Below are 25,284 nucleotides of genomic sequence, written 5' to 3' on the forward strand. Positions count from 1 at the left end.
CTTTCACCGGTGAAACACTCCGTGCATCCCTTATAAAACACACCTTCTTACACTCCTGGTAATATTGTGAATCACGTAAAATTAATTGGGAAAATGTGTGTCAGTACTTTCAGAAAGACAAATAGTTCTGCGTCAGTGTTTGTAGTTTTTTGAATTTCAAATATTAAGTGGAAAATTTGAATAAAAAATATGCGTATATGCAGTTAAAATGGAAAACAGTTATTTTAACACGTGAGTATGACGTAGGTACAAGTAGAGTCGAGATTGAAATTAAAATGTGGTTAATTGAGAGAAAAAACTATGAGAAGGATGCTCCCCGCCACAAAAAACACTATGAGAAGGATGCTCCCCGCCACAAAAAAACAAGAACTATATATATATATATATACAAACAAACAAATTACACAAACAAAAGCAAAAAAGAAGGGTTGAAGCAGCCTGTATGCAACTGAGGTCAACTTACAAAAACAAAAAACAAATGAAATCTAATAGCCGCTTTATTACATAAAGGCGGCTAAAAAAGCACTCCCCGCTCGTGAAAGTGCAAAGGTCTACACACATGTACAGGTAGACAAAGCGACTCCTGAGGGGTAAAAGCGCTGTCATTGTGCATTCAGTTCAGCTCGCCTGGACCATCCCAACTTAGCGTTTCAGAGGCCGAACAAACTTAAACCTGTTGATTTATGAAACGAAAGGGGTGAAAAGATACGAGTTGCTTACTAATCAGTTAGTTTGTGCCATTTCCTTTTCTTTTTTTAAAAATCGGTTGTGCTATTTTGTATCGAGATTAACTTCATAAGAGTTCCTCACGTTGCAACTGAAAAAGCACCATTGGAATATTGTCTGCCTCTAATTGTCATTATCCTTTCCGAAGTATCGTGTGAAGTCGTTCTTTTCCAAGATTAAGGATTATGTTTGCGGAAAATGAACGATGAACGATTTGTTAGTAACCTCACTATTTCCTACGTTTTTGTGCATGTTAATGATAGCTGGTATTAGGCATCGTATAAGATATCGGATATAGGATTCCATTCATGTGATTTTTTAAATACTCAAGACTTTCAGAAAAGTACTCAAAAGTCACGAATGTTAAAATAAAGTTAGTGATAGTCAAGCTATACAAATATGGGCACGAATGTCAAGAATAGCGGTGTTTGACAGAATGGAGTATTTTCAGCCTTGGACACTGAGCTGTGCTGTTGTAACGGGGAAAGTAAAATCTAAAAAACTTGAAATGGATTTTTGGGGGGTACCCAAGGCGTTTTAGCTCACAACATGATGAATACCTCCTCTTCATCAACGCAACAAGAAAAGTACGACAAGAACTTCGACGATTTGATATGACCAGTATGTCATAAAAACAGCGAATAAGCGGTTTGAAAGATTGAAACACACACACACACACACACACACACACACACACACACACACACACACACACACACATATTATACGTGTTGCTCTTTATTTTATTGACGCCACTCTGCACAGATATCAGGTGTAATATAACACACGCAGACACCAATACATTTACCAAACAACACACGAACAAACCAATACAACCATACCACAGATTAAGATAGATACATGCAAACAAGTCCACAATTTGCAAACGAATTTAAAAAGTTACCATCGCCCCCAAAAAATGTTTACGTCATACAAAAAGCTTTCTTTCCAGGTGCCGAAAGTCAGCAGCGAACTGTAAGCTTGTCAAAATATTGCCAGGAATTGCCGTTTTGCTTCAAACAAGCAGTGTTTTTTTCCAAAACGTTGAAGGTTTGCCAAAAAAGAGAGGCCTTGAGAAAATGCTATTTAAATGTAAATGGAACACTATCAAATATGTTCGATCAGTCTTCATTTTGCGGCACCACGGTCGAAAAATATCGCCTGAGAATGTCAAGGGGGGTTAACTGACTCTCCGATTAATAACTTTCTTTCACAAAAATATCAAACAAGGTAGGGTATGACTTATTACATAATTTCCCGTCACAAACCTGTTCTCGAAATTGAACATACCATTCTGAGATCAAATAACCACAGGGAAGTAAGCATTCTAAATGCATACGACATGTGTAATGGAGTAAGGGAGAGCTATACGGAACCAATCTCCTGGCACCTGAGAGAATAGCAAGCATTGAAATTGTAACCGAGTGCCGTAACACTACGATCACCTCGGGAGGCGAAGTGCAATCAAACAGGATTGAAAATGTTAGGGCCAATTTCTTAGCCCTATAAAAACTGTTATGCAAACCCGAAGGTTTCCATGAACATACAGACAATCGGAAACCACCAGACCCCATCACAAACAGAATTCCACAATCCACCGGTGTTGACTTAAAGGCCAACAACTCGGGTGCAGAGTCTGCTGTGAAAGGAGCGGTAGCCTCCCCTGTCACAAAATGAACAAACAACTTTCATCCTTATTCGCTTGTTCATTTCAATGCGTGTTATTCTCTCAGGTGCCAGGAGATCGGTTCCGTATAACTCTCGCTTACACTATTACACATGTCGTATACATTTAGAGCGCTTACTTCCCTTTTGTTATTTGATCTCTAAATAGCGCTCTGCCTCATTTATTTAAGATTCATACAATTCTGATTTATTCTTAGAAACCCTTAACAGAAGTGTTCCATCTTTTAACACATTTCTGTAACCAAGTTTGAACACAGTGTGACATTTTATACATAGTTCTACTTGCAAAAGTAGCACACACAATAAACACTACAGTCAGAAGCTGTATGCTAATTACATCTCTGTTAATTTATAGTTCATAGTTCTGCTTGCAAAAGTAGCACACACAATAAACACTACAGTCAGAAGCTGTATGCTAATTACATCTCTGTTAATTTATAGTTCATAGTTCTGCTTGCAAAAGTAGCACACACAATAAACACTACAGTCAGAAGCTGCATGCTAATTACATCTCTGTTAATTTATAGTTCATAGTTCTGCTTGCAAAAGTAGCACACACAATAAACACTACAGTCAGAAGCTGTATGCTAATTACATCTCTGTTAATGTATAGTTCATAGTTCTGCTTGCAAAAGTAGCACACACAATAAACACTACGGCCAGAAGCTGTATGCTGGTGACATTTCTTTTTTTTTTAATCGTCTAGCTCAACTTGCAGTGTTATTGATGACTCAACTTAAAGATGCAGATCACAGCATTGCTGAAGCAACGATTTGTCTTTTTGTTGCAGATTACGATATAAACAGTCCGAAGATTTACACAACTATCTCACAGATGACTACACATACCTTTAGTGTTGCCAGCCAAACCAAACTTTATGCGGTTTGCCAGTTTTAATGTAATTAACATTTCCCGTGACCACGTTCTATGGCCGAAGGCTGTGTGCGGTATGACAAAATGGACCCACATACCATCTTTTACAATTTTCTTACGCAATCAAACACAATGTCTTGACGAAAAGTACCCAAGACAGAAAGAATTCTCCCTCTCGCCAAGACAAATAGAATTCCATGTAGGCTTTTGACGAAATTAGTTCCCGTGCGGGACTTGATGTGAGCCTGATCGGGGACCACGCTGTCCAGCCCGGGAAATGATGAAAATCAATTTGTAAAAAATTGCAGTTTTCGACTCCTTGCAAGAAGGTCAATAAAACTTGGTATCATTTCAAATGGATGCCTGAAGCATGACTGAAAGTCCTAGGAGCTCCGTGCACCTTGAAGTGTCAAGCACAGTAACTTTACAGATGACATTTTGGGACGCTGTCTTCATCATGTGTTACACCGACACAATGGCTACGCATACACACAAAAAAGTGAGGTATTCTGAGGCAATACATACACACATAGATTGTCAAAGAAAATGGACATGTTCTGATACTTCATTGAAATTGGAAGGGAAAAGGCCATGAATTCAAAATGTAACTGTGAAGTATTCTGATGTTTGATAAGGAGACGATGGCCATTAAACACAAAAACGAAGTGTTAAGCATATTGACTTCTTATAGAAAGACAATACAAAAGCAAATGAGAAAACTACCAAACAAACAAACAAACAAACAAACAAACAAATAAATAAACAAAACAAACAAACAAAAAACTAAAAAACTAAAAAACTAAACAAAAAACAAGTGGTAAAACTTTGCAGTGTTTGATTGGGGTTGGAGTCTGCCCCTTGCAAAAGCAACCCACGTTTTGTAAAAGTGGAACTTTTCTCAAAGTACGAAGGGTGCTTAGGCCAGCAATAACAATTAAAATAGGATTCAATGTGCTAATTTTCAAGATTACGACTGAAACTTGATTATGGGGTAAAAAAACCCACTGCTGGTGAAATATCTAAGATTCTGTTATGGATGTAAACAAACGAACAATTAAATTATCACACATGAAGAAGAGTGACAGAGGAACATTCGAACACACACAAAGAAACAGTTAAATTGCTGGTATATTGAAGAAAAAAACCGACAACTTTAAACCAATTTTGGAAACTTAATTTCAAGAATGAAGCACAAACAAACATGGATCTATACGGATAAAAAATATTATGATTGCGTCTACGTGTGCGATACAGACATCCCGCGCCACGCATACAAAACTCTACAATTTAAACATTTTATTTCTGTCACCTTGTGTGATACCGAGATTCCGCGCCAGGGATATGTATAAGTTACAGCTCCGTCCATCCATGGTATCGCCTGATATTTTGTCGAGACTGGGTCAATGAATATGATGACGTCACTCGAGGCTCTGCCGAGAGTGACGTCATTATATTCTTTCACCCCGTCGAGACAAAATATCACGCGATACCATGGATGGACGGAGCTGTAACGTATTATATGGCATGACCAAAGTAAAGAGAATTTGTCTTGGGATGTGGAAACAAATCATTGGAAATTCACCATGGGCAATCAACCCAAGCCTAGAAGTTGTAGAACTATATTTTGTTTCAGTCTTGGCAAGGCCAGTTTTGTCCAGTTCCGGAATCTGAAAGACATCATGAATTCATTCACCCTGCCGAGACGAAAAAACAATTCCATGGATGAAAACGTATAAGCTTATTATCCCGTGACGCATCAAATGTCATTACAACGTACAGATAACTTATAACGACATAATCGCCTTCACAAGACAGGAAAAACGCACACTTTGTTTTTCGTCTGCTACAAATCTAGTCTTGTTGGTTGACGGAGAGAATAAAGCTTCAATAGTACCTTCATCAACAGGAATAAATGCTCAATCCGCTGTCAGTTCGCAGCTGAACCTTGTTTTTTTCTTTAACTTTTTGGTTAACATTGAAACGGCAATCCAAAAGAGTGTTTCAGCTGTTTCAGGACACAGGCTTAGCTCCTTCTTTAGACAAATTGTCGCGTATACTGTCGTCACAAAAAGACGTCATGACAAAGTTACACGCAAAGCGAAAGAGACTGTGACGTCATTTACTTTTGTTTGGAATTTTCCGTCTGTTCCTAGCTTGTCAGTGAAGACCTGACGTGAGTAAGCTTACCCTTTGCAGCTGTGAAATAATCAGTCTTGTGTCTCGGTCGTGTAGGTACAGAGTTTGCTTCTGCAATCATTGTGTTCGTGTTGATGACGGCTTCATAAGATTTCCATTTTCTTGTTTCTGCGGCTGCGCAAGTTATTTTGCCTAGGTCATGGCCGAACTTTAGGCCTACGGAGAAATATCGCTGGATATTTTCTCCCTAGATTAACAGAGACAAAGAAGGGAAGTCATGCTGTATAAAGCTCTACATCTTCAATATTCTGACGGTGTCACCGTGTGAGATACAGAGACACCGGCAGGGAACACAAGGCCCTACACTTAAAATATTGTAACGCTGTGTGATACAGATATCGCGCGCGCCATGGACATGAAAGTCAACAATTGAAACAATTTAACGCTGTCATCCTGTTCAATGCAGAAACAGCGTCCTTCAAAACAAATAACATGTGAAATATTTTGACGTGTTATAAAAAGAAAGTGGAAAATGAATACAAGGATGAGGAAAAGGAAGAACAGAAACAATCATGACACAGCACAACGGCGAGCAAGAGAAATGCAAAACCAGTCCCAAAGAATTAGAAGGAACAACGAATACTAAACAATACTTTGATTTTGATTTTCGTGTGCAGCAAAGGGTTCACATCTTTGACGCTCACATCTGAAGTAAATTGACTCTGTTATCAAGCTATGCGACACAGCGCCAAGGCTAACAAATAGCTATATATCAGACTAATGCAGTTATCCTGCGTGATAACAAAAGACACGGTGCTACATTTGAAACGTTTTAAAGCTGTTATCGCTGTCATCCGACCATGGATACAAAAGTCTAAACTAAAGTGTTCTACTTTTGAACACACTTTCTGTAACCAGTTTTGAACACAATTTTACATAGTACATAATTCTACCAGCAAAGTAGCACCCAATTGAGGATGAAAGTCGCTTATTCATTTCACTGCTTATTATTCTCTCAGATGCCAGGAGACTTGTTCCGTATACCTCTCACTTACTCTATTACGCATGTCGAATGCATTTAGAGCGCTTACTTCCCTTTGGTTATCAGCACCCAATTGTGTTCAAAAGTGGAACACTTCAAATGAGAGTGAAAGAGCTACATTCGAAAAACTTTGACGCTGTCATTCTGAGTGATACACAGGCAGCGGCCACGGATGCACAGCCCCCGAGGGAACTGAAGGGACTGTTTCTCCGTCAGCAGCAGACGACTGGCCGCGCCGCCCGGGGAAAGCAAGACGACGCTGTGCAGCTCCAGGTCACAGACCATCACACGCCCCTCCTCATCCACCCCCACCCCCAGCGGCCACCGGATGCCTCTGAAGGCAGCACCATCCTTCTTGCCATTGTCGCCTTCGTTCTCCTTGCCCTCTTTCTCCTCATCGGTGGCTTGCTGAGACGGGTGGAACCAGCGAAGGCGGCCTGAAGGCTTGAAGCAGAGCACGCGTCTGGCGCCCACGTCCGCCACCACCATGTCGTTGCTAGGGGTGCTGGTGATGTAGATGGCGTCGTTGAGGAGCGGCAAACCGCACAGGGTAGGGGCGATGATCTGCAGGAGTTGGCCTTGCAGCGACACGATGTGAATCTCTTTGGGCGTGGTCAGCACCAGACGCTCTTCGCTGACGCCCGATACGGGGGGTAGGGTGCTGACGCCCGATACGGGGGGTAGGGTGCTGACGCCCGATACGGGGGGTAGGGTGCTGACGCCGCGGTATAGGCAGGTCACTGCGATCGCACTGTTGAAAAGCAACACTCCGTTCGACACCGTCTTGTCCTTCGTCTTGTCATTCGACTCTGCTTTGTCATCCGACAGCGTCTTGTCGCCGCTACTTTTCAAGCCTCCTTCATTGTCGTCGACGTTTATGACGTATATTTCTGATCGCTGGTGGAGGGTACAGACCAGACGTTCAGGGTTGCTCAGTTTGGACATGCAGAGCGGAACCTCTTCCTTCAAGTGAAGCACTCCTGTGCACGGACAGCCGTCAAGTCGCAGGTCAAAAGCCTTGATGCAGTGGTTCCAGCTGTCAGTGACGATGACGTGAGTACCCGACGCTGTCATAGTAACGTCGTATAACAGCGGCGCGCTGGTTTGACCCCGTATGTTAGTGTCAAACGAGTGCAGCAGACTCGGGAGAGGAATCTTGATGTTTTCAACCTGCTGGCTGATGTCCATGTCTGTCATAGCCTCGGTGAGGTCTGAGGTGGTCAGAGAGTCGAGGGAGGTCTCCAGGCTGGTGAATGTCTGCTGTGCACCTAGTGAACGTGCAGCTTGGCTGTCAGGGCCCTCGATCTCTTCTTTATCCGCTACATGTTCAAAGAAGTTGATTAGGGCAGGGATTTTCTGCTCGCCCGTGGCCGGGCTTTGCTGGGCATGTGTAATGAGGATTTGAAGATCTTCGGTGTCTAGAACTCCCTGATCCTTCGCAACTGGAATTTGGTGATCAGTTGTGCCTGGTATGTGGTGATCATCCATTACCTGGATTTTCTTGTCACTTGTGACCGGGATTTGCTGATTATTTGTGCCTGGAATTTGAGGATCATTTATGCCAAGGATTTGCTCATTATTTTTGGCAGAAATTTGTCGATCATCAACAACCGGGATTTTTCTGTTATCACTGACAGGGATGTGCTGCTCACTCATGATCGGGATTTGCTGATCATTTGTAGCCAGGATTCGCTGACCTTCCTTACCTGGGACGTGGACGTGACGTGACTCTGCCCGCTGCTTGTAACACAGATTTGCTGATGGCGTAGGGTTGGGACCGGCTGGTCGTATGTAACATGGATCTTCTGATCGTTCGTTAGAGAAATCTACTCGGTTGTTAAAGGAACTTCGTGGTCTGTTGTGACAGGGGTCTGCTGGTCGCTCGAGTCAGAAATGTGCTGGTCGTTAGTGAGAGCGTTCTGCTGGCTGCCTGCTTCAGTAATATGCTGGTCTGTTTTTTCCTAGATTTGCTAGTCGCCTCTGACAGGAGTGTGTTGATGCTCGTTTGTGACGAACACCTGCATAGAAATGTATTGGTCGCCTGTCTTTTGAATCTGCTGGTAGTTATGAAAACACAGCGTCTGGTGGTCTTACTTTGGTATCTTCTGTTTTCCTTTCGCATTTAGCCTTTTGTCCGTTGCACTTGACACCTGAACATACAAACAGTCAAGTTAGAGCAAACATTTAGCGTTTTCTAACATTGTAAAAATAGCAATTAATAATGTTTAAAATCAGCTTTTCTTAATGTTCTTCCTCTCTCATGACAGCCAAAAGGTGTGTGCTTTTATTCTAGGCGCATACGACATCTCTACCGATCAGGAAGAAATCAAGATGTTGGCCTTTGTCTATCAACTTTCTAGCCATGTTGATGACGTAAAAACAAGAGCCTACAATGTCAATTCTGCAAATTATCTTGATAATGCAATAATGTCTTGAACATTATTGAACACACTTAAATAATAAGAAACAAAGTCACGTGTTTTCTGCCAAAAACACAACTGTTTCCTCGCGGTCGCCTAGGTAATGTTATCGCCAATGCGTAGGTGAGCCGTCGAAGCTTATTTTTGTCCATTGATTCTGAACAAACCACCATTTACACTACTTCTGTTGATAAATGTCAATACCCATGCACCAGGGGGAGTATGCATGTGCACGGATATACAAATCCATATACATGTAACAAGTTACTGACAAATGTAAGGCAGCGTTCGCTTTGATAAGTACGAGGTGCTAGTTTAATACAGTAATTCCTCAATTGATGTACTGAGATAGTGAAAAGTATTAAGAAATTATTCAGGTAGAAATAAAATACACTTGAATATTTTTCATCAACAGATATCGTTTTCCAATGCTTTCTGTACTTAACGGTCAGTTGACTTGAAATATGAAGGTCTGCCATTGTATTGATACTTTCTTGCTGTAATGTTTGCTTTATATTTCACAGGTTAACGTTGTGAATCTTTAAATTCAAGCTACAAATCATATGCTTTATTTGAGACAGTGTTGCATACATTATGAAGTGTTTTGATTTTATTACATATACATTTCATTGTCTTATCAGCCAAACATTAATATATAAAAATTGAGATACTTTAGTAATTGTATTGTACTGTGAGAACAGAAGTTTGTAAAAACAAAAACAAACAAGTCGCGCAAGGCGAAAATACCACATTTAGTCAAGCTCAGTCGAACTCACAGAATGAAACTGAACGCATTGCATTTTTTCCGCAAGACCGTACACTCGTAGCATCGTCTGTCCACCGCTCGTGGCAAAGGCAGTGAAATTAACAATCCAGAAAAGCGCGGTAGCGGTTGCGCTGAGGAGGATAGCACGCTTTACTATATCTCTATTCTTTTTAACTCTCTGAACGTGTTTTTAATCCAAACATATCATATCTATATGTTTTTGGAATCAGGAACGGACAAAAAATAAGATGAAATTGTTTTTAACTCGATTTCGGAAATTTAATTTTAATCATAATTTTTATATTTTTAATTTTCAGAGCTTGTTATTAATCCGAATATAACTTATTTATATGTTTTTGGAATCAGAAAATGATGAAGAATACGATAAACGTAATTTTGGATCGTTTAATAAAAGAACAATTTAATTACAATTTTCAGATTTTTAATGACCAAAGTCATTAATCAATTTGTAAGCCTCCAAGCTGAAATGCAATACCAAAGTCCGGCCTTTGTCGAAGATTGCTTGGCCAAAATTCCAATCAATTTGATTGAAAAATGAGGGTGTCACAGTGCCGCCTCAACTTTTACAAAATGCCGGATATGACGTCATCAAAGACATTTATCGAAAAAATGGAAAAAACATCTGGGGATATCGTAACCAGGAACTCTCATGAAAAATTTCATAAAGATCGGTTCAGTAGTTTACTCTGAATCGCTCCACACACACACACACACACACACACACACACACACACACACACACACACACATACACCACGACCCTCGTCTCGATTCCCCCCTCTATGTAAAAAGCTGTGGAAACAACCTCTCCTTCTGAAATCATGCAGCTACTGGTCTGAAACGTGCAGATGAGACGAAAAACCGAGGTCCCTTCGTGTACACTACATTGGGGTGTGCACGTTAAAAATCCCACGATTGACAAAAGGGTCTTTCCTGGCAAAATTGTATAGGCATAGATAAAAATGTCCACCAAAATACCCGTGTGACTTGGAATAATAGGCCGTGAAAAGTAGGATATGCGCCGAAATGGCTGCGATCTGCTGGCCGATGTGAATGCGTGATGTATTGTGTACAAAAATTCCATCTCACACGGCATAAATAAATCCCTGCGCCTTGAATATGTGCGCGATATAAATTGCATAAAAAAAGATTAAAAAAATAAAAATCCCTGCGGTCAGAACTGTACCCACGGAATACGCGCGATATAAGCCTCATATTGATTGATTGATTGATGTTTGATTAGTTAAAGCTGACGAGTACTGAAAAAACTGACAAATTATCTGTTGAAAGAAAGAGGGAATACTTTGCATCTTCGAGCTTATTATAGTTAGTTTTATCCGCACTCTTCAGCTTCAACGCTAAATTTGTTTAGCACAGCAGCAAGAACACATCTCGCTCTCTTCAAATGAACGATATGGATATTTGTAATTTGTATAGAAAACTACAATGACGTTTTCCCTGTGTGGATGAGTTGAAACAATTAAAACACTTTAACAAAAACATCATTTTTCTCTTCAGTTATCATGTTCACCATTACAGATTTGTTCGGGCTTTTACACTATCATGGCCGCTTCTTAGGCAGAGTTGAATTTTTGTTGGGACTGAATTAATTTTGAAAGTGACACCTATGTCAATTCGCTACATTAATTCAGCAAAATTGACCCACTCTGCGCGCTGAATATGCAGCCACGTTGTTGATTGTTGGTATGTGTCCAAGTGAAAGGATGCTCTCATTCTGCGTGAAAGCCAGACACACAGTACTGCGTGAAAGCCAGACACACAGTTCTGCGTGAAAGCCAGACACACAGTTCTGCGTGAAAGCCAGACACACAGTTCTGCGTGAAAGCCAGACACACAGTTGTGCGTGAAAGCCAGACACACAGTTGTGCGTGAAAGCCAGACACACAGTTGTGCGTGAAAGCCAGACACACAGTTGTGCGTGAAAGCCAGACACACAGTTGTGCGTGAAAGCCAGACACACAGTTCTGCGTGAAAGCCAGACACACAGTTCTACGTGAAAGCCAGACACACAGTTCTGCGTGAAAGCCAGACACACAGTTCTGCGTGAAAGCCAGACACACAGTTCTACGTGAAAGCCAGACACACAGTTCTGCGTGAAAGCCAGACACACAGTTCTGCGGCGGTGCACTTGATCGTGTACGCGGGCGCAATGGCCTAGTGGTTAAGACGTGGGTCTTCCGTGTTGAAGAATTGGGGTTCGAATTCCAGCCGCGCTTGGAGGCAAGGTTAAGGGTGGAGATTTTTCTAATCTCTAAGGTCAGATTATGTGCACACCCTCTATAGTGTCTTATTCCCCTTCCTGTGTACATGCAAGCACAATGCCAAATACGCACGGTAAAGATCATGTAATCCATGTCAGACTTCGGTGGGTTATAGAAACACGAAAACACCCAGCACGCATCCCCCCAAAACGGAGTATAGCTGCCGGGGTAAAAACGGCTGTACACGTAAACAAAAGCCGGCTCTTGGAAAACACGAGTGTACGTGGGAGTTGCAGCCCATGAACAAAGAAGAAGAAGAAGAAGAAGAAGAAGAAGAAGAAGAAGAGGAAGAAGAAGAAGAAGAAGAAGAAGAAGGACAGTGCCTCTAAATGACCACGCCCTTGTGACTGAAGGAAGCATGACCAAGGAGCATACACATCTTTTTGTGTTGCAAAAACATCGCGTGGTCTGCACCAGAACTCAAACGAAACAAAGATCTTACCTTTGGCTAGTCATCCAAGCTGTTTACTTTTCCTGGTGATCGAACGATACCAATATTTAAGGTAGATGAAGAAAAAGCCGGCCTCATTTAAAAAGGCGTGCCAGCACCGCTGCGCTTGGCATTACTCGTTCATAGCCTATGAAAACGAGGGAATCTCGATCGCGTAGTCGTGTCTGTGTTCGGGTAGATATTCCATCGATCCGGAAAAAGCGTGTTTTCTGACATATGCACACACAGACGCTGAGATTGATATCTGGAAGCAGAGATTGTCTTTTAAAGCGGTACGGTCCGCTTGTATTGTATTGTTTGTATTGCTCTGATAAATCGAAGTATCCTGTATGCATGCTTCTTGTTCGTGTTTTTTCCTGATGATGTTTTGTGTTAATTAAACTGATTGACTGTTTTTGAATAATGTGTAATAACCTGACTGTCTGCCATTTTCTTATGTATATCTGTATGTAAGTTTGTTTTAACGACACCACCATAAAATGTATGCTTGTTGTTGTTTTCTTTTTATAATAATGGACATTTCATGAAGATGTAGAAATCAAACATTGTTTAAACCAAGCCAAGGCAAGGGCAAGGATACAACATATATTCTTCAGACCAGTATTGACACGGGGGGATACGACGGTTCAAATTCATCGATGCTACCCCTGCGTCGTTTCCAACCCGCAGCACTAAGGCCAACACAAATAAATTCATTGATTCCGATTCCCCAACCGACCTTATTTGGAAGATAATAATAATAAAAAAGATGCAGAAGAATAAGAAGAACAAGAACAAGAACAAGAAGAACAAAACCAAGAACAAGAAGAACAAGAACAAGAAGAACAAGAACAAAAACAAGAACAAGAACAAAAACAAGAACAAGAACAAAAATGAACGAGAACAAGAACAAGAAGAAAAAGAACAAGAACAACAAAAACAAGAACAAGAACAAAAAGAACAACAACAAGAACAACAAAAACAAGAACAAAAAGAACAAGAACAAGAACAACAAGAACAAAAAGAACAAGAACAAGAACAACAAGAACAAGAACAACAAAAACAAGAACAACAAGAACAAGAACAAGAACAAAAAGAACAAGAACAAGAAGAACAAGAAGAACAAGTTAGTTAGTTAGCTGTTGCTTTTCGGGTCCAGCGGACCATAATAGCCCAAATCAGGACCCCCAAGAAGAACAAGAACAAGAAGAACAAGAACAAGAGCAACAAGAACAAGAACAAAAAGAACAAGAACAAGAACAAGAAGAACAAGAAGAACAAGATGGTGGTAGATTTCCTGCTAGACACCTTAATCGATTATTCTACTCAGCAAAACTGTCGTTGAATTTTGACGAACGCAAACCGTTGTGTTGGCGGATAGGGTAACTTTAAGCGTATATGCGCACGTGCAGGCAGACGCAAATTGTCATTCCGTGCTGCAGGTATTCTGGTCGAACGTGACTTGGAAAAGAGACAGGTGTATACAGGTAGGCATTGCCCACAGGTGCTTGTATCAAAGTGCTTTGCCTGGGCTGGTCAATTGAATTGTAACGGATCTGAACTCGACCCCGGAACCGATTTGCCGCTTTCAAAGCCCTCCAGATCTCTTGCTAAATAAGCATTTATAAAGAACGTTTGAGCTTCGAACAAACTTAACAAAATGGTTACACATTTATATCAGCAATGCAAAAAACACATCACTGGTTTCGGCAAACTAACTTCTCAAAGTTGGGAAGTGTGGCAGTGTGTTTTTACACAGTTATTTTAATTTCATTTTTGCTATCAAAGTTTAACCATTTTTAAATTTGTTAGCCTCAAAATTCCAGAAGTGATGCGTGTCTTCTGAGGGATTCAACGGGTTTCATAAAGTTGTCCTTGATCAAGCCTGACATTTTTCACCCAAATTCCAGTGCCAAAGTTCGTGCAGCCAGTTTTGAGAAACAGACTTCGCGAAGTCGAATTCATCCATTTAATTTGAAGCTTACGCGGCGAGTCGGTCGGATGAGCTGAGATGGTAGAGAGGTGGACTCGCTCTTGTAACTGACGGCCATCGGTTCCGAAAAGACTTCGTTACACTAAATGAATACAGTGAAATAGGAATCGGAGAAACGAATAACAGTCAACCGGGAGTACACTGGATGAGTTCAAGTCCGTTGTACTCCTTTGATGTCGTTACGACAATAGAAGGTTATAGGGTACGAAGCTTGAATCGACCAGGCACATTGACTACATGAAGCTCCTATGGCAATACCGAGAGAAGATCACGCAGCAATTATACTGTCGCCGGAAAGACTGAACACGAGAAACGTGATCAATTGATAGGTCTTGAGTCATGCGTCGGGTTGCAAAATAGCGGAGTCAGGAGAATGTAGCATGATGAACAGCAGAAAATATTATGGTGTCGGATCTGAGCTTTTTTTATTAATTAAGAAACCCGATGCTTGTAAGATGATTAAGACGATTGATGATGATGATGATGATGAGGATGATGATGATGATGATGATCATGATGATCATGATCATGATTGCATGTGGGGGGTGGGGGGTGGGGGTGGGGAGAAAATGGGAGGGGGAGGTGGCATGGAGGCAAGGTAAAGTCACACAAGAGAGAGAGAGAGAGAGAGAGAGAGAGAGAGAGAGAGAGAGAGAGAGAGAGAGAGAGAGAGAGAGAGAGAGAGACTCCGTGTCAGTGCCTGCATCTTGTCTTTTTACATATAGTCAAGTTTTGACTAAATGTTTTAACGTAGAGGGGGGAATCGAGACGAGGGTCGTGGTGTATGTGCGTGTGTGTGTGTGTCTGTGTGTGTGTGTGTGTGTGTGTGTGTGTGTGTGTGTGTGTGTGTGTCTGTCTGTGTGTGTGTGTGTAGAGCGATTCAGACTAAACTACTGGACCGATCTTTATGAAATTTGACATGAGAGTTCCTGGGTATGAAATCCCCATACATTTTTTTCATTTTTTTTATAAATGTCTTTGATGACGTCATATCCGGCTTTTCGTGAAAGTTGAGGCGGCACTGTCACGCCCTCATTTTTCAACCAAATTGGTTGAAATTTTGGTCAAGTAATGTTTGACGAAGCCCGGACTTCGGTATTGCATTTCAGCTTGGTGGCTTAAAAATTAATTAATGACTTTGGTCATTAAAAATCTGAAAATTGTAAAAAAAAATATTTTTTTTAAAAAACGATCCAAATTTACATTCATCTTATTTTCCATCATTTGCTGATTCCAAAAACATATAAATATGTTATATTTGGATTAAAAACACGCTCTAAAAATTAAATATATAAAAATTAATATCAAAATTTAATTTTTGAAATCAATTTAAAAACACTTTCATCTTATTCCTTGTCGGTTCCTGATTCCAAAAACATATAGATATGATATGTTTGGATTAAAAACACGCTCAGAAAGTTAAAACAAAGAGAGGTACAGAAAAGCGTGCTATCCTTCTGAGCGCAACTGCTACCCCGCTCTTCTTGTCAATTTCACTGTCTTTGCCGTGAGCGGGTGACTGACGATGCTACGAGTATGCGGTCTTGCTGCGTTGCATTGCGTTCAGTTTCATTCTGTGAGTTCGACAGCTACTTGACTAAATGTTGTATTTTCGCCTTACGCGACTTGTTTTTTTGTTCGTGTGTCTGTACCTTTCCCTCTCCGTGTGCACACGAAAAGAGATGCGAGCTAAGGTTATATATATAGAGAGAGGAGTGAGTTGAGAAAGAGCAGAAGAGGTGGAAGGGGGCGAGGGGAGGGGAGGGGAGGGGAGGGGGTTTGTAGAGATGCTATGACTCAGTGGGTAAAATGTCAGACAGTAACAAACCTAATCCCCCTACTCCAAAGCAAGTCCACAGCACATAAGTGGCGTTTGCCAAGGGTTTGAGTGGCGAAGCCTCCAAGAGGACAATTTGTCTGTGCATGGCCCTTTGCCGTGTGTGTGCGTGTGTGTGTGTGTGTGTATGTATGTGTGTGTGTCTGTCAGTATGTGTGTGTGTGTGTGTGCGTGTGTGTGTGTGTACGTGTGTGTGTGTGTGTGTGAGTGCTTCTTATCCTCAAAATCCCATCAAAATAGCAACATAAAGCAACTTGATTAGGTGAGCACTCGTCTGTATAGTGTTCGGAACAAACCTTTTTAAAGCAAAGGCAGAACTGACGAGGACATGGACCCGCACCTCACCACACGGAGACACATAATACAGTGGAACCTCACTTTTAAGACCCCCCAAAATCTGAGAAAATTAAGTTTAAAAAAGGAGCGAGTCTTAAAATGGGGATAACTTGACAGAGGTTATAAACAGAACGTCTGCCAGTGAGAAAACAGGGTCTAAAAAGTCTTAAAATGGGAGGTCTAAAGGGGGGGGGGGGGGGGGGTTCCATTGTACCCACATACCCGGCCGAACACCCGCACGCCGCTAGGTGTTGTGCACACATTGCAAAGACTTGACAGGTACCGTGCTTCCCGCGCGCACCACTCTCTTCACCAGTTCAGATGTGGCCACACTTTCAGGGCACACTCTTTCTCGTGTAAATAGCTCGGCTCACCATTTCAGATATGGCCACACTTTCAGGGCACACTCTTTCTCGTGTAAATAGCTCGGCTCACCATTTCAGATATGGCCACACTTTCAGGGCACACTCTTTCTCGTGTAAATAGCTCGGCTCACCATTTCAGATGTGGCCAGGATTTTACACGGGATAAACTCTTCCTCCACTTGGTCACACTCCACACATGAACAGCTTGTGTGCTCTCTGCGCATTGGTGGGTGTTTAATTGTGTGTGTGTAAAAGCCACCAAGTGGGGTTTTATGAAATTAATTTGTCAAAAAGAAATTCCAACTCAGCTAGCATAGCAAGCAGTCAGCCTAGGGTGTTGAATGTTTGTATGTGTCCCAGTGGAGGGATGGTCTTATTCCATGTGAATGGCCTGGCCACAGCTAAGATGATGAGCAAAACATTTGTTCACGGGGAGGAGTGTGCCTTTAACGTGGGACAAGACTAGCGTCCTTACTTGGACGCATACCACATTTCAATAGAAATCCTGAACGGGACACCGGCGGTGAATGTCAGCATCCAGCGTTCCAGTCGCCATGTTCCCAGGCCGATCTACTGTCGGACACACTCACGGCAACGACAATTTCAGTCTTACTAATCGCTATATGCACCCCAAGCCATTCCGAGCCCCAAAATGGTATCTTGATCGAGTCAAGCTCTAATTTCCGTTATGCATCATCATCATCATCATCATCATCATCATCATCATCATCATCATCATCATCATCATCATCATCATCATCATCATCATTATCATCATCATCATCTTCATCATCGTCGTCGTCTTCGTCTTCGTCTTCGTCGTCGTCGTCGTCGTCTTCGTCATCGTCTTCGTCATCGTCATCGTCTTCGTCATCTTCGTCCTCGTCGTCTTCGTCGTCAACTCTCTCTGTTACTCTCTCTCACCCACCCCCCCCCCCCCCTCGTCTCTCTCTCTCTCTCTCTCTCTCTCTCTCTCTTCTCTCTCTCTCTCTCTCTCTCATGATATCTCTCTCTCTATGCATTCAGGCATCGACAGCAACTGCTAGGCTAAAATGAATGTGTGTAAATGATTTCCGATCGATATGTTTCAACCCTTAGCACTGTATATGCACTTGTTCTTACTTGTCTCTGAGAGAGTATACATTGAAATGGAAACTCTACTCCCCCCTTGTACAAACACAACAGTGTGGTTTACAATAAAAATTCTGAGTTCTGAGTTCTGAGTTCTCTCTCTCTCTCTCTCTCTCTCTCTCTCTCGTGCACGCTGTATACCTCTCACTTTCTCTCTTTTTGCCCACCCACTCCCTCCCCCTCTCCTCTCGTCACCCTCGCCGGACAGTGTCAGTCTCTTGCTAATCGCCAGATGCCAACCTGTCCCCTCACCCGTGCTCCGAGCAGTGCACTAGCAGCGTGTCACGTGTCTACCGCTGTCATTGTGCCCCTATTGACACACCTGCACTCTGCACATCACTTTTTGTTTTTCAGTTGATTTTTTTTAGGGGTTGGGGGTGGGTTACGGCGGCCCATGGGTTAGACGTCCGTTGGGGATGGCCCAGGATGTGGTGCTGGAGTCCAGTCACTCGATCTTGACACTCTTTGGTCGCATCAGTACCGCACACATAGGCCTACACGCATGCACACGCACACACACATGCGCCCACATACACACAGAGACACACATACACACAGACAGACAGACACACACACACACACACACACACACACACACAAATACACACACACACACAAACACACTCAAATACACACACAAACAGACACACACACACATGCACACACACACACACACACACTACACACTCACACACACACACACCGCACACACACACGCACATCATATTACACACACGACCTATCTAAATATTTCTGAATAGTCCACGACGCTGTGCAGTAAAATGTCTACAGTTAACAGAATGTCTCTGAACACTGATTCGATGTTTTGAAGCCCGGTATGGCTGAAAACTGTGGTCAATCTGAAGAAAAAAACACCCTGATTTTGTATGCTGGACACTTCAGTTTTGGTTATCATCATGTGTATAGCTTGCAATTTTTCAGATTTTGACATACAGCAGCAACAACAACAACAACAACAACAACAACAACAACAACAACAACTTCTGTGCTAGTAGTAGTACAGACTGACTCGCGATGTGAGGCCGCTCCGTGCCGATGAGACGACACCTAGCACCTTCTGTCGTCCCTTTGTCTATTACCTGTCATGACAAGAAAGGGATACTTTTGGCTGGTCCCAGGGGTGTCCTTTCATCGCAGGTACTTCTGTAGTAGAGCACGGGTCGAGTTCTGTTTGTGACCATAACTTCTTGCCGACACTTTCGATACAGGACTATTAGGCCTATGTGCCCGCCTCGTCCTACCGTCACCCCGGCCCCCCTCCCCCCCCCCCACCGGCACCATTTTCCTGTCGCCTCCACCCCCTCCCTCACTAACCCACCTCAACATAGGTGCGATCGGGTTAAGCCACTCAAAAAAGAAATTGAAACATGTCTGTCCAGAACTGCAGATTTGTAGCCTATATTTTGTGTTACAGTGCAGCAATTAATGTGATATTCATCAACCACACAACTAGTTCAAGATAGCAGTGCGTTTGATCTTGGCAGTGTTGTTGTTGTCGCTGTTATCGTCTCCAGCGGATTCAAAAGTTTCCTTCCATTGTATAACTTTTGAAATGTTTTGCAATCGACGTCGGAAACCGCAGACTGATTTAGAAGGGAAGCAACGCTGTAGAGGATGGACCTTCAATGGCGCTATCGGTTACTTCCCTTGGCCTTGTAAGGCAGGGGCGTTCACTCTATTGTTTTGTTTACATGGGCTGTCTGCATAGCTGGAGACGAGTTTTGTTTTTTGGTGAGTGACAACTTTCTTTTCGGCAAGATATTGTAGGATTATGTCACTGTAAATATCGTTCTTTTGTTATTTAGTGTGCATCGGCTGCTGCTGTTTTCTTAATCACCGCGATTGTCATCATATCCTGTCAATCACTGAGTGTCACACTTCATATCCAAGATTTTGCGTGACTGAGTTGGAGCTAGTTAGATAAATAACATTTGCGTATGTCACAGATATCGAATGTAACAGCAGTTTAAGAGGGATTCTCATTGTTTTTTCTTCTCTTTTATTTTTGAATACATAAAGGGCTTAGAACCAGGTTCCAAGAGAAATGAAAAGCAGGAGGGATGTTGGGTGTGGGGGGGGGGGGGGGGGGGGTAGGTGTGGGCGGGGGGTGTCACAGTGTGTGTTTGCATGGGGGGTAGTCGGCGGTAGTGTGTGTGTGTGTGTGTAGGGGGGGGGGGGGGGTCAGGGTAGTGTAGCTGTAGGAAGTGTAAATATAGTAAATGTGTACCGGTATAATGTTTTCATGTATTAAACAACAAGAATTAGGTATACCTTTTCACAACTGATTGCTGATTTTCTCTCCACTGAGTTGGCCTGCCTGCCTGTGTGTGTGTGTGTGTGTGTGTGTGTGTGTGTGTGTGTGTGTGTGTGAAGGGGGGGGAGGGGTAATTGTGTTGTTTTTCTTTTCTAGAGGTAAAATCAATAAAGAGAAAAAAGAAATGGTCACATGATTTAAAAAAATGTTTGAACTTAAAAACATTCTGGACAAAGAGCCTTTATCAATTGATTTCAGTGGTCATGGAGGTTATCTATTGAGTTCAAGTGTTGTAATGCACTGTATGTTTGTTTTGCTTGTGTGTCTGTGTCTGTGTGTGTGAGTGTGAGTGCGTGCATGTGTGCATGCGTGTTAGCATGTATGCGTGCATGTGTGTGTGTGTGTGTGTGTGTGTGTGTGTTGTGTGTGTGTGTGTGTGTGTGTTTCTGTCTGTCTGTCTGTGATGCATTTGTACATCTCACATCATCCATTGTGATATTTGCTTAGTTGTATCGTCCTTGACCAGAGAGATAAAATGTAGGAGTTCAAGGACAAGACACATAGTGTCAGTACACTTTAAGTACCAGTGCACTGGCTTAGTTTCATGTCACACAGCAGACTTTATATAAGATAAGCAGCTGAAATGTGTGAGTAGTATGTGGGAGTGATTTGTCTTGTTATAGAAGATTTATATATAAGCACTGACCGGGTCACTAATTAATACTGTTAGTTCTTGTGCACTAGTACTTTGTTTACTGATTTTGTAAAGAAAGTTTAAGGAGCTATTTGCATTGTTGTTGGTTTTTGAGTCACTTGAGAAAAAGTGACTCTATGTAATCGGTCAGTGTTAGTCTGTCCGGCCGGCCGTCCGGCCGGCCGTCCGGCCGGCCGTCCGTAGACACCACCTTAACGTTGGACTTTTCTCGGAAACTATCAAAGCGATCGGGCTCATATTTTGTTTAGTCGTGACCTCCAATGACCTCTACACTTTAACGATGGTTTCGTTGACCTTTGACCTTTTTCAAGGTCACAGGTCAGCGTCAAAGGAAAAATTAGACATTTTATATCTTTGACAAAGTTCATCGGATGTGATTGAAACTTTGTAGGATTATTCTTTACATCAAAGTATTTACATCTGTAGCCTTTTACGAACGTTATCAGAAAAACAAGGGAGATAACTAGCCTTTTCTGTTCGGCAACACACAACTTAAAACGTTGGGCTTTTCTCGGAAACTATAAAAGTGACCGGGCTCAAATTTTATGTGAACGTGACTCATTGTGTTGTGAATAGCAATTTCTTCCTGTCCATCTGATGCCTCATATAATATTCAGAACTGCGAAAGTGACTCGATCGAGCGTTTGCTCTTCTTGTTTTGAGTTGACGGTGCAAGATGTTTATACATTGTTATTCTTCTTCTTTCTTCTTCTGCGTTCATGGGCTGAAACTCCCACGTACACTAGAGTGTTTTTTTGCACGACTGGGATTTTACATACATGTACAAGTATGATTATTTTTCCCCCGCCATTTAGGCAGCCGTACACTGCTTTCGGGGAGATACATTGTTTTAATCTTGGGCACAGGTCTTTGTCAGAACTGTAATTGGTGAAAATGTATATGCGATTTGCTAATATATGATTAGAGTAGTTGTTAGTCATATATAGTTGCCAAGACTGAATACATGATAAAGAAAATACCCTGTCATCAGAAAGAGTGTGTAAACAGCAGTATGGTGTTTGAAATGCTGCTCTTCTGCTCTAGATCACACCCAGAAACCTATCAGCTTTCTGGATCAAATCTTTAATCTGTTAGCTGCCAGGAAATATTTGTACAGTATACAATTTAAGGCATAACCTGTATTGACCTGAATTGACTTCAGTGTACCCTTGATGTATAAATGAATACACCAGACATTGTCTGTTTGTTGTTTTTCTCCTTCTGTTGTTTATTGGACGTCAGAGAAACATAGAGAAGGAGGGAGAAAAAGAGAGAAAGAGTTGTGTTGACTGACTTGTAATAGAATATATGGAAGGTGGCCGTTAATTTATGCATGTCAACATTCAGTGTTTGCCTCAACTGAGTTTGTAGATACAGTGTCTGCTGTGATATGAAAAATCCTAGACTAGATCAACAACACGATACAGAAAAGCCTCTTCCCGTAATCTCACAGGATATATATGTAGTCCAGTGCCTCATGCGAAGTGCACAGAGCGGAATACAAATTCAGTTCAACTCAATCAAAAATAAACATTGAAGTTTCTTATCAGCGAGTTTTTCAAACAAACCAGAAATATGCTTACGTAAGCTCTTTTTTTGAAGAAACATATCAGTTGAAGTTTTTTGACAGTGGGTTTTACAGCTGAGCCAGAAGTATATTCTTTGTTAGCCTTTTCCGATGAAGGGAAAATGTTTGCTTTGCAAATACACTGAGATGATTGTTCTGAGGTATAGTGACTGCATAGCATATTTGGGTTGTCGCCAATGACTAAAACTATTGCTGCTTTTGCATTTATTATGCAGCAGTAAAAAACATAATCCATAGCAATTAAACATCATGATATATAGTATGAATAATTGCTTTGACAATTTTTGTTTGAATATGCTGTATAATGTTGCACATATAATGTTGCACGCAGCACGTTCATAGAACACCCTTAATCAAGTTTTAAGTTGTAAGTTTACAGAATTTGACATTTTCAGTCTGGAGGCAATTTTTCAATATAGACAACTGTATTAGCAAGTCCTATCCATTGAGTTCTATGGCCCTTTGAATCTGACTTTAAGGGCACTCTTTTGGTGGAAAAGGATAATGCTCTCAGGCAGGTTGAAATAAACATTAAAAAACACAGTCCAGTCTTTTAGTGTCCCAACATGCCTTCTCTCTAACAGCAAGACACATGAGCCATATATATCAGAAACACATAGTAACAAGGACATAGTAAGTATTGCTGGCAGAGATTGGTACACATATGTATGCGGCCAGCACAGTGCAATTGTAAAAACGTAGCCCTGAAACAGTATGAGATTGGTACAGTAGGTCTGGAACACTTTGAGATTGGTACAGTAGGTCTGGAACACTGAAATTTGGACACACAGGTAAGGCTAACAACGAAATTGTAATACGGTATCCCTGGAATACTAAAAATGGGACACATTGCTAGCCAACATAATGGCATTCTGGAACAACAGGCCTGGAACACTATGATACTTGGACACATAGATATTATGGCCAACAGAATGGAACTGTGAGACAGTAGGCTTGAAAAACTATGAGATTGGGACACATAGATATGGCCAGCACAGGGAAACTGTTAAACATTGAACATTATTGGATCAGGACACATAGATAGAGTCAATACAATGGAACTGTGAAATACTAGGCCAGAAATACTATGACTATGAGATTAGGAAACATAGATATGCCAGCACAAATGAATTGTGAAAGTGTAGTATTTAAACACCATAATATTGGGACACGTACCTAGGGTTAACTCTAAAGAATCATGTTTGTGATAGTACAGTGGACCCAGATGACCTGGAAGTGAGACAAGTGAGAAACTACTGTACATACAGGGGTAGCCAGGCCGTTATCAAACTGTTCTTAGACAAGTGAGAAACTACTGTACATACAGGGGTAGCCAGGCCGTTATCAAACTGTTCTTAGACAAGTAAGAAACTACTGTACATACAGGGGTAGCCAGGCCGTGCTGAAACTGTTGTTAAACAAGCATACACACACAAAACAATCTACTGTCTTGCTGCGTATTGTACGTGCAGAGTGGAAATGATTTGGCTGAAGTCATTGCGCAATTGACTCCTAAAACAAGCTGTGAAAGTAATCTAGACCCCCCCCACACACACACACACAAAAATACCCACCACACACACAAAAACACAACAACAAAAAAACACACACACACACACACAAATACACACAAACAAACACACACACACACACACACACACACACACACACACACACACACGCATATATGCACATGTCGCAGCATTGCAGGATGCTGGTGTTTTGGCATGTGTCGAAAAGGAAGGATGCTCTTATCTCATGTAAAATTCTAGACACATCTGTGGTGGTTTACACTATCGTTCACACGAAGAGGAAGGTACTGTATCTTTATCATGAACAGCTTGATAGCAAACATCTACAAAGAAACGCACGTCTAGTTTGTTTTACTGAGTAGTTTTACTATTTTGGTGCACAGTGTATCTAGGATCTGGTACGCAATGCACTATTAGTTGGAGCTGACAACATGCGTCGGCCGGGTAGGAGGTATCGTGCGTTTTTGAAACGTTGGACAGTGAAATTCTGGAGTTCTGATAAAGAATAGACTTTTTGTTATTACCGCGAGGGAAAATTGTTAATAAAAAAGATGCATATTAACTTTTTGCGAAAATAGTTTTATAGTGCAAGGTGTCCTTTGACCTGTACAACCCTGTACACGCTTTTCGGACGCAAAACATGTACACATATGTATTTCCTTTTTTTGGAGCCTCAGTGACTTAGAAACTTAAAACACAAGTATAGTGTTATGCCATAAAATGCATTAATGAACCTCTTTGAGGGTTGAGAAAAAGTGTTTTGTAGGTTTGAAAATCATGTCATGGCCGAGCTGGTACAAAGCAGTGATACCTAGTAATATTGCTCGTGATTTCAAGAGCTTGGTCCGTCTCCACCAATAAGGGTTTCGATATTTCGGATCAACAAGGGTGTTCAACATCTTCAGAAGAAAATCATAATGGGTTTTAAAAAGGGAACCAAAAGTAATTAAGCCAACCGACAAACAACCCCGCCCTCGTGCACACCCGTACCCAAGCCCAACACCCCCTCGCAAGACTGGAAATCGAGAGAGAGAGAGAGAGAGAGAGAGAGAGAGAGAGAGAGATAGAGAGAGAGAGAGACAGACAGACAGAGACAGACAGAGACAGAGACAGAGACAGAGAGCGCAGTG

At 41.8% G+C, this 25,284-nt stretch overlaps 1 protein-coding gene across 1 annotated transcript in view; it reads left to right on the plus strand.

Moving 5' to 3' along the window:
* Positions 1-19,733: 19,733 nt before the first annotated feature.
* The window catches only part of LOC138954611 (regucalcin-like), a 33,867-nt gene continuing 28,316 nt past the window's right edge, over positions 19,734-25,284 (plus strand). The window contains exon 1 of the mRNA XM_070326414.1: positions 19,734-19,796. The gene's annotated coding sequence lies outside the window, so the exon portion shown is untranslated. The remainder of the gene's footprint in view (positions 19,797-25,284) is intronic.

The sequence above is a fragment of the Littorina saxatilis genome, unplaced genomic scaffold (assembly GCF_037325665.1).
Source record: "Littorina saxatilis isolate snail1 unplaced genomic scaffold, US_GU_Lsax_2.0 scaffold_462, whole genome shotgun sequence".
In the NCBI taxonomy this organism is placed as follows: Eukaryota; Metazoa; Mollusca; class Gastropoda; order Littorinimorpha; family Littorinidae; genus Littorina; species Littorina saxatilis.